The following is an 8,139-nucleotide window of genomic DNA, read 5'->3' as shown; positions in this document are numbered from 1 at the left end:
GGTTGCCCCCAACTGCCCCCCTGCTGGCCTGGTGCCCCCAACTGCCTCCCTCCCTGCTGGCCTGGTCAACCCTCACAGCCCCCCTGCTGGTCTGCTGTTCAGTTATTTGGCCATCCCTCACTAACCCCCCTGCTGGCCTGGTCATAGGCAGCCATCTTGTGAGGGAGTGAGGAATAATTTTCATATTACCTCTTTATTATATAGGATAAACAGATTACAATGTGAGGGGTGGATAATGAAATATTAAGGAAGGAAAATTTCTAAGGCCAACTAACAAAATTAGCTATGGAATGGGAAGAAAACAAAGACACTGAGAATGGTTCCCAGGCCTCTGAATTAATGAACATGGTAGTGCCATCACTGAAATAGTGATCACAGAAAGACAAAAAGGTTTTAGGGGGCAGAAAACAATAAATTAATTTTGAGACACTTGAAATATTCTAAAGATATCCAGCAGAAAAATAAAAATGTGAACTTGAGACAAATATGTGGACTGAAAAAGTAAATTTGAAAGTTATAATCATACCAATGGCGGGTTCAATAATGGGCATGGTTGACATTGCCTATAAAGAAAGATAAGTGGAGCCCTAGTTGGTTTGCTCAGTGGATAGAGCGTTGGCCTGTGGGTTCCAGGTTTGATTCCGGCCAAGGGCACAAGCCTGGGTTGCAGGTTTGATCCTCTCCAGTAGGGGGCATGCAGAAGGCAGCTAATCAATGATTCCCTCTCATCATTGATGTTTCTATCACTCTCCCTTCCTCTCTGAAATCAGTGATGTCACTACCATGTTGGTTAATTTGTAAGAATAAAAATATATGTCTTAAAAACAGAAAAATAAGTAGACAAGTCACAAACAGAATTCACATCACCAGGGTGGATAATAAATACACTTAGGTGGACCTGTAGCTGCTGATAGATAGATGCATTGATGATTGATGCACGTAGAGATGCATTGATTTTTGGTTCACAGATATATCTAAACTTGGAAGGTCTCTACTGTTGTGAACCAGGGTTCTGTCTTTGGCTCCAGTTTTTTTAACACTGAATCAAAAATCTGGATGAAGACAAATTTGTCAAATATGCTGCTGACACAAATCTAGGAGGAATTGTTAATAAGTTGGAAGGTTGCATCAGGATTCTAATGACCTCAATATGCTGAAACGCTGGTCCAAACTGACAAGATAAAATATAATAGCCATGAATCTAAACTATTGCACTTAGATGGAAAAATATCACTGCCTAAACATAATGTAGGACGAACCCTGGCTTATCAGCAATTTATATGACAAAGACCCCAGAGGATTTAGTAGACTGCAACTCAATATGAGTCAACAGTACAGCACAGCTGCAAAAAAGGCAAATGCAATCTTTACTCCCTTAATCTGCATTCAGAGCACAGACTAAGGGAAGCAGCAGGCTGAGCATTCATCATAGGTTAGTCTGCAGATAAAGCTCGTGTCCTTCTAAGCAGCAGGCTCCAAGACGGACGCTGGAAAAGTGGCAGGTGGCTGGAAGAGGGTGAAGAAGGAAGAATGAAGACATAGGAGAACTGGGTAAAGAATGTGGGGCCCTGGCCAGGTGGCTCGGTTGGTTGGAGCATCGACCCGTACATGAAAAAGGTTGTGGCTTCAATTCCCAGTCAGGCCACATACCTAGGTGCAGATTTGATCCCAATCGGTGTGTATGGGAAGCAACCAACTGATGTTTCTCGCCCACATCAATGTTTCTCTCTCTCTCTCTCTCTCTCTCTCTCTCTCCTCTCTCTCACCCCCTCCCTCCCTCTCTCTAAAATTAATTTAAAAAATAACATATCCTCAGGCAGGGATTTTTAAAAAGTGGGGACAAAAACCCTGCAAAACATGTTTAAAAATGGCTTGCTTCAAAAATCTGGATGGCTAAATCATATGGAGTAAAAATGCATTTTGTTTGCTCCAGCTAGAAGGAGTAAGATTAATGGGCAGAAGTTATAGGATGTCAGATTTCAACTTTATCTTATTTCAGAAGATAAAGGCTATTCAAAACTGGAATGGAATGGCTGTTCTGTGAAGTTAGTGAGGCCCCCTTCCCTAGAATTATTAAAGTAGAAATGTGATGCCTACCTGGTGGGAATGCTAAAGAGGGTTCTTCATTGGGTGGGAGGTTGGGCTGCAAAGGTTCCTAAGCTTTTGGATTTCAAGGACCAGTACACCTGTTTTTAATTTAGTATGTGAAATTATTTTCAAAAATCAACTACCATCTACTATCATTACCATATCACAAAATATGACATCTAGCACTAAAGAGCATGGCAGACATCAGCATAAAGGACAATTCTTTTTTTAAAAAGGTTTTTAACCTTTTATTTTATTTATTTTTTAATATACATTTTATTTATTTTTTACAGAGAGGAAGGGAGAGGGATACAGAGTTAGAAATATCAATGAGAGAGAAACACCAAGCTGCCCCCTGTATACCCGCTACTGGGGATGTGCCTGCAACGAAGGTACATGCCCTTGACCAGAATTGAACCTGGGACCCTTTAGTCCGCAGGCCGATGCTCTATCCACTGAGCCAAACCAGTTAGGGCAAAGAACAATTTTTTATAAAGGATTGGGCAAAAGTAGGTTTATAGTTGTGAGTATGCGAAACAGAGTTTATTCTTATATTATTATTAGTTATTGTATTATTTTCCATATGAACTGTAAAGCTATTTTTGCCCTACCCTGTATTAAATAAACTTAACTTTCTAGATAAAAACATACCATATATTTCTAATTTCATGAGAAAACATTAATCATGATTCAATTTGTCTTGTTCACTTGTATTCCCAGTGGACAGCATTTAGTAGGCACTCAATAAATATTTGCTCAATGAATGACTGAATGGATGCATGTATTTAATATATAAAGCCCTGGCTTCCACACTGAGTCCAACAGCTTCCCCACCTCATCATTAATCAATATTTATTGACAGCTCTCATCCTTCTTGGCATTGAAATATGGTACAGCAAGGGCCATTAACTCCTACAATCCATTCTCCAAGCACTAAGAGTAATAATGCCTTATATTTGTACTGTATTTTAAGGTTCACAAAGCATTTTCTCATGTTATCATTTCACTCAACTCTTTTACAACCTTGAATTTATGGCTAAAGAAACTGAGAATCAAAGGCTTTCCCAAGGCCACAGGTGGAGTCAGGAATTCAGCAACTCCAACTGCAAGGTAGATGCTATTCCCATCTGCCTCAAGATGTCTCCCTAAGAAAGGTATAACCTGATCCTCTGGCCGCCATGGGGAAACTGGAATGCTTTGCCTTAACCACAAAACCACAGCACACGGGCCTCAACAACCAGTACAGATGGGACCTACAGTTAGGGCCTTTTGGGGGAGTAGCAGAGAAATCAGAGGAACCCACAACCTCCATCAGCAGCAAGCCAAGAGCATTTGTTTGCCTTCAAGATACCATCTGTCCACCAGGCCTGCTAACTCTGGCAGTGTAAACCCCACTGAGATGGATTTGCTGTTAGTCTATCCAAATGCACCAAAAAAAGGAAGTAATGAAGGAAAAAAAAGACCCTCTAAGTCTAAAGGATGACAACACAGTGTGAGAAGCCAGTAATGGGAAGCTAAATACATCCCGTGTTCCCCTTTCATTCTATGTGCATCCCCATTCTATGATGTGGGACTACCTGTTTTAGCCTGAAAGCAATTCAGGAAACCAAACAGTGCAATCCATGATTAAACACACCAAGAGGCAAACAACACCAAAGTTATCTCACAGACTTACCCAGTTATTTTGAGATTAGATAGATAGATGATAGATAATAGATTCTCTGGTGTGTGACTAGAACAGAGTCCAGGGTAGCTTAGCAACCCCAGGTGCTGGTTTTCTCACTGGTAATTCATTGATTAAAGAAATCCAAGGTTTGGGATCCTCAGTGAGGCATATGGTCAAGGTACTGAAGCAGCAGCAGCAGTAGTGGGCATCCTGAACAGATGGTAAAGGCAGGTGTGTGCAGGGGGGAAGAGAGAGGGCACATGCTATAAATGCTATGATTATTATTGCATTTCCTAGCAACACACTGCTAGCGATGTTGTCTGAGTACCACACAGAAACTGGGAGAGACAGGCTTGTGAAAACAAAACAAAGATCAAGAGACTGTTCATCTGTGTGACAGAGGGTGAAAACAAAGCCAGGACATCAAGGCTGAATGGACATGTCACACAGGAGACCAAAGAATGCATGAGAGGAGGAAAGTGAGGCATCGGTTTACAGAAAGTCACTTACCCAGAGAAGTAAATAATGAGGGCAGAGCACCACAGAGGAGCAGGGACTGTAAGGTTAGACAGGTTGGAGTTGGAGCAGTGGTTTTATCACTTTTCTAATATTGTGACATGGGCAAAGTGTTGACTGCATTTTAACCTCAGCTCGGTTTGGCTCACCCACATCTCCTGAACACATACTACTGTTGTATATTAATATGAGTAATAGGAATACAAAGGTTAGTATGTCCCCTGCTTTGTTACCTCTCAAAATGGGAGCATGACCATTTTAATGTGGTTGCTGTGCGATTAAATGAAATAACATAAATGAAATACCTTGGCACAAATAAGAATTTAGTATATGTTGGTTGTTATTCTAGTGGTAATGATGGATGTCCAAAGATCAACGTCTGGATATTTCTCTCTTTTGTTTTAAATTAGGAAATAATTTAAATAATACTTTCTTATTTCTCTGAAAAATATCAGGACCTTAGAATGCATTTAATTCTGATATTTTCACCCACCCCCACCTATCACTAATCTTCGACCTTATTGTTGTTCAATATTTAAAGCCTCCTTATTTTCAAATCACCCTAAATCTTAGAGAGAGAGAGAGAGAGAGGAAGGAAGGAAGGAAGGAAGGAAGGAAGGAAGGAAGGAAGGAAGGAAGGAAGGAAGGAAATGGAGAGAAGGAAACACCTTTATTAAATGTGTTGCTTGCTGAAAGAGTGCTTTAAAGTGTTCTCAGTCTTTGTTGATATGAAAAAATGTCTTTTCATCCTAACTCTTGCATGGCAATCTAGCTTTGTATAGAATTCTAGTTTGATATTCACTGAGCACTTTGAAGATATTTCATTGTCCACTGTCTATTGTGGTTGATGAAGTCTGCTATTTGTAGACAGATGATGTCTTTTCTCCCTGCTTGCTTTTAAGGTTTTCTCATTTTCTTTAACAATTTAGCAGTTTTCTACATTGAGTGTCTTGCTGTAGCTATATTTTTAATTACCCTACTCAATATTCAGTGTGCTGTCACAATCTAAAAATCAATCTTTCTTAAATTTTCTAATATTCTTGGCATTACCTTCTAAAATAATGCTTTTTCACCATTCTCTCTACTATTTCCTAGGATTCCATTTAGACATATATTGTAACTTTTCATTCTGTCCTTCAATTCTCTCGATTGCTCTTTCATAGATTCAATATTTTACCTCTCAGTGCTAAATTCTGGGCAATTTCATCAGGTCTTAGCTTCAAATCACAGATTTTATCTTCTACTATTTCTTACCTAATATTTCACCCACTCATTATCTTATTTATTTCAATGACTGTGTTTTTCAGTTCTAGAATTATTAGGACCTTTTTTTTTTCAAATTTCCTTTTCCAGAGAGTACTATTCTTTTATTGTGCTTTCTATTCCTTTTTTATCTCTTTTAACTTTTTAAACAAATTATTTTATAGTCTCCTCAAATTGCCCTGTTACTTTAGTTCTTGGGGCACTAATCATCACGCCTGCTATATCTATTGGCTCTTCCTCATGGAAGTTTATTTTGTTATGAGGTTTATAATTTTTGCTGTTAGTTCCTCTTCAGCCAGGATTGCTTGTTTTATGAAAGTGTTGAGGGCCCTGAACTGTAGAACTCTGCTTTAGCATTGTTTGTGTTTATTTTTGAGGAGCATATGTGCATTAATTATTCTCATCTAGGTTTTTTATTGTGGTAAAAATGCCTACATAATAGTTACCATCCTAACCATTTTAAGTGTACGGTAGTGCCAACTATATGCACACTGCTATGCAGCAGGCCTCTAGGACTTTTCATCTTGCGTGACTGAAACTCCAGCCGAGTGAACAACCCCCACCTACTCCCCCAGCCCCTGGCAACCACCACTCTACTTTTTGTTTCTATGGGTTTGACTACTCTAGGTACCTCGTATAGTGGAACCATGCAGTATTTGACTCTTTGTATCTGGCTTATTTCGTTTAGTAAAACGTCCTCAAGGTTTATCCGTGTTGTAATATATGGCAGGATTTCCACCTTTTTAAGGCTGGATAACATTCCATTGTATATGTCTTAGTTGGCTTGGGCTGCCATAACAAAATACAATAGACTCGGTGACTTAAACAAAAGAAATTTATTTTCTCACAATTCTGGAGGCTAGAAGTCCAAGCTCAAGGAGCCACCCTGATTGGTTTCTGGCGAGAGCTCTCTTCCTGGCTTGTAGCAGTCCTCACAGAGCTCCACTGTCTTTTCTTACAAAGGCACTAATTCCATCATGGGAGCTCCACCATCATGATCTCATCTAAACCAAATCATCCCCCAAAGGTCCCATCTCCAGATACCATCACTTAGGGCTTCAATACAGAAACTGGGGAGGGGGGCACAATTTAATCCTTAACAGAATATGCCACATTACACCTTTATGTCCAAAATATAGTCTTTAATGTCATTTTTTAACTCTTAAAGTTCCTGTGAAAGGTGCATAGCATAAAGTCAAACTCCATACCTGTGAGTGGTACAGACATAGAGTCTTTCTCTCTTACATGTGGGACAGTAAGCCCCAGGACAGACAGCACGCTTCCTTACTGTCTTCCAGACCAATAAGCAGAGCTTTTCTCTTCTCCCTTTCTTGTACAGGAAACTCGTTAAAGTTCTGGGCTTTGTGCAAGGGCTCCATTCCAGCTCCTCCAAATCTTATGAGGCCATAATTCTCATTCATCATGGACTTAGCTATTTTGAACCTATTCTCTCTGTTGTGCAGTTAAGAGTACACATTATCTATGACATAGGACTGCTTTGAGACTTAAATTACACAATTCACATGAAGTTCCTGATATAAGAACTAGCCCACACTGGAGAGTCAATGAATCATGGTTATTTTTATTTCTAGAACCTACTAAACCCCTCCAGTCAAAACCACACTCCTTCCTCTTAAAAAAGTAATAAAAATTAAAAAATGATAATATATAACATTATGTACCTAAGACTACCCATACATAAATGTCTCCTCTTTCTCTTGAAAAAGGCAGAAGAAAAGTGAAATAAAAGAGGTATCTACAATTAATTGTAAAGCCTGAACCCCAATATCACTTTTATATATGACATATCCCCAATATGAAACACTTGCCTAGAAGGTTGAACAAAATTTAAATTTATTCACATTTAAACAAAATGTTCAAAACTCTCACCAACACACACACACACACACACACACACACACAGACAGCTATTAGTTGTACCTAAATTAAATTTCCCAATTGATCATAAAAGATACACATCCTAAATCTAAGTCCATTCACCCTTTGAGTAGGGGGCATGTTCATGTTTTATTGAACACCTGTCAGCCCTGGTGCTAAAACATTAAACTTCACCTCTCCTCGATTCCATTGGTGGTTGGCTAGATCTGGCACATGGGAAAAAGTGTGCCAATCCCTCTTTTAAGGGATTAGCTATAAATGTATTCTTCTATTTTACATAGCATTTACCCAAGTGAAATAAAAATATATGTCCATGTAAGGACCTATATAAGAAAATATATAGTAGCCTGATATATATAGCCTCAAAGTGGAGGCTGTTAGGAATCAGGCTCCATATTTTGATTTCCCTTTCAGTGAAAACTACATACTGTAGCGTACAACCCTGTGTCCTTCAGACACAGCAGCTGCATGTACCAAGAATAGGTTCCCTGGGCCTTCCTAATAGATATCCCACTTAAGAAGTCCTATTATATCCTTATTTAATAAAAGAGAAACATGGTAATTGGTGTACGACCATTACCCTTCCCATTGGCTAATCAGGGGTGATATGCAAATTAACTGTCAGCCAAGATGGCGGCTGGCAGCCAGGAAGCTTAAACTGAACATGAGGCTTGCTTGCTTCAGTGATGGAGGACTGACGTTCGCCG

This window comes from Myotis davidii, unplaced genomic scaffold (genome assembly GCF_000327345.1).
Source record: "Myotis davidii unplaced genomic scaffold, ASM32734v1 scaffold1031, whole genome shotgun sequence".
NCBI classification, from domain to species: Eukaryota; Metazoa; Chordata; class Mammalia; order Chiroptera; family Vespertilionidae; genus Myotis; species Myotis davidii.
The sequence above is the reverse complement of the archived record's forward strand: the minus strand, read 5'-3'. Positions refer to the sequence as shown.